The sequence below is a fragment of the Juglans microcarpa x Juglans regia genome, chromosome 1S, assembly GCF_004785595.1.
Source record: "Juglans microcarpa x Juglans regia isolate MS1-56 chromosome 1S, Jm3101_v1.0, whole genome shotgun sequence".
Classification (NCBI taxonomy): domain Eukaryota; kingdom Viridiplantae; phylum Streptophyta; class Magnoliopsida; order Fagales; family Juglandaceae; genus Juglans; species Juglans microcarpa x Juglans regia.
Genome location: NC_054595.1, coordinates 11,313,805 through 11,316,821, shown reverse-complemented (window position 1 = coordinate 11,316,821; position 3,017 = coordinate 11,313,805).

Genomic DNA, 3,017 nt, shown 5'->3' with positions numbered 1-3,017 from the left:
CTGGGTTCTAATCCTGATTCCTTTATTTTGGGATTTTCAAAATGATCTAGCAGTGGAGGATTAAAACACTGATTTGAAAATGTGTAAACATTAACGTAATTAAAAGCGCTAAGAGGAATTAAGGTAGAATATTATTTAAACTAAACTTTAGTTTATAAAATAATATTCATTCATCATTAATAAAATGATGAAATCTTATTTAATATCTTTAAAAGAATAAAACCATTTAATTAATTAGAGTTTTCAACATAATTCAAATCCCATAATATTTTAAATAACTGAAATCATTTTAATAAAATGATATTAAAATAATTTTCAACAATTATAATATTTTTGGAGCTCTTCAAAAATATTATAAATGTCTTATTTAAAATTAAGATTAGTTCAATAATACTGAAAATTCTCCATATAAATATTTTCAGTGCATTTAAAATACTGGGCGTACTTTAGAAATCACATAATATCTTTAGAACACGCCATCGAGGTTCGACATGCATAATGAGGCTCGCAGTCGCTAGAGAGAAGGGGCAGACTGTTACATAATTTCCGTCTTCGAAATTTACTTACGTCAGAAAGGAGTGGGGTGTTACAATATATACCAGATCAAAAAACCTAAATTCAAAACTGTTATGTAACACCCCGCTTCCCAAAAAATCATTTTAAAATTTTCGTGGAGTCAGTGTGCTACTACTAAACTTAAACTTAAAAGCTTTTCTTTTTAACAAAGCTCCAGATGCAAAAGATTTCTATAAATAAAGCAAACTTTAATAAATACTAAAAATCCAAAATAAAGTCTGCAGAAGCACTTATTTAAAAAATACGAAAGTCTCATGTGCATATCAAAATAATTTATTTAAACCTTAAACCATAAAACTAATCATAGTATAATTTGTCTAGCCCTCTGTCTCGCCTCCCAGGGTCAAGTCCTGTCCTGCAGTCTCATCCTCATAAATGTCATCACTTGAGTGGTTTAAAAATATAAAAATATACAAAAATGACTGGAATACTCAATAAGCAACACATCATACAGTAAACATAATAAACATAAGGTTTCTTGAAAAACGTGCATACTCACAAATACATATATAATTAACATGAACATGAACATGAACATGAACATAAACTTATCTTTCACTTATCATAGGCCGTTACCCACTGTTGACCCCCATGAGTTAGGGTTAACGAATCTAAGTAGATTCAGATTCCGCCCATGGCTGCGGGTTATGAAATCCATACATAAGGAAGACATATTGAATGCACTACCAGCATGCACGACCTGGCAATGCAATATGCCCATAACATAGGTACCGTCTTCATATCATGACATAGGCCGTTACATATCTTATCATAATCATACTTGCATACTTGTCATTTCATAGATTTTAAAAAAAATCACATACATACTTGTCATATCATATCATAGATGTCAAATGAAATTGCATTCTTTCATAAATATCGTGAGACATGTTTCCTCACATAAATTCATGACTTTTTATAAATAATTTTATGCATAACTCTCACATAAAATCATGACTTTTCATAAATAATTTTATGCATACCTCTTACATAAAATCATGCATGACTTTCCATAACTATTTTAATGCATAAATTATCACATAAGATCATCAATTTTCATAAACCTTTACATAAAATCTTGACTTTCATAAAATACTTTAATGTATAGATTTTCAAATAAAATCATGATTTGGGTACGTAAAAAGGGGCTTCCAATGGAGGGCGTACATGCATAATATTTTTATAAAAGATATGTCATTTACCGTACATACGTGTAAGGGTATGATCTTACCTTACAACGCTAATTCACTATTTTCAATGCGTAGTCGGTCACCTATAGAAAATAAACACGCAATTTTCATAAATTTCTAATTAAACCTATGACTTTATTTAAAACCTAAACTACTAAAATAGTCTATATTTCCTAAACCTAGATTCTTCCTAACACTAAAATATTCTAAACTGTTAATCTTTGTAACAAAAAGACTTAAGCCCATAGATAAGAGCCCACGTAAAAATCAAAGCTCAATATAAAATATAAGTTCAATACATATGCTGTTTGGCGTAAAACTAAGGGACAAAAATGTAATTAAATTAAAAGTCTACCCTTCTGAAATTGTAACTGACATAAGGCTTAGGAATTCATATCAACAACAGAGGTATTTTCTTGAGGGAAATACAAGCCGTGCAATAGATCCTTACCGAGAGAGGAAACACGCGACGAAGCGGGGCTGAGGAGAGGGTGGCAAGCGTGGCGAGTGCGGCGGCAGAGCTCTGAGAGAGAGAGAAAGGGGGATAGAGAGAGAGAGAGATGAAGAGTGAGAGAGTGTTTACGGGGAACAGAAAATGCTGAGAGACTATGCATGGAGAGGGTCGACATGAACTTACCGAGCAAGGGTGGCGCCTTGTTGTGGCGTGCGGTGTCGGGCGGCAGTCTCTGAGTAGTGCAGTGACAACGTGGAGGGGGTTGGTGTCGTGGGGTGGCTGGCCTGTGACTCACAGTGGGGAGAAAAATCCCCTGTTTTTCGGTGGTGAAAACAGAGTACTCTCCCTATACCTTTCAGTGGTTGGAGCCGTTTACATGGGCTGCGGAAAGACTCTATTTGCCGTGTATTGGTTGCTGCATGTGGGAAAGCTGGTGGTTCTTGGTGCACTGTCGCATGTGTGGTTGTGCGGTGGCCTCGTGTTTGCTCTACGGTGAGCTTTGGTTGTGTGTTTGGAGGTGGATAAAACCGAGACTCTCTCGGTGACGGACTTGCAGGTTGTGTGGTTTCTCTGATGCTGAGGTGAAAGGCAGCGGGAGGAACGGCTTGGAGGAAGAGGCTCATGGTGGAGGGAGGCTGTGTGCTCGTGGTTGGCTTGGTTTATGGAATGAGGCCAAGTTTTATGCTTTATGTGGGGCTGGGTAGTGCTAACACAAGGGTTTCCGTCGTGCAGGTGGCTTTCAATTGCTTTTTCCTGGATGTGGCTTGGAAGCCGTGCATGAAGTGGAGGGCAGCGTG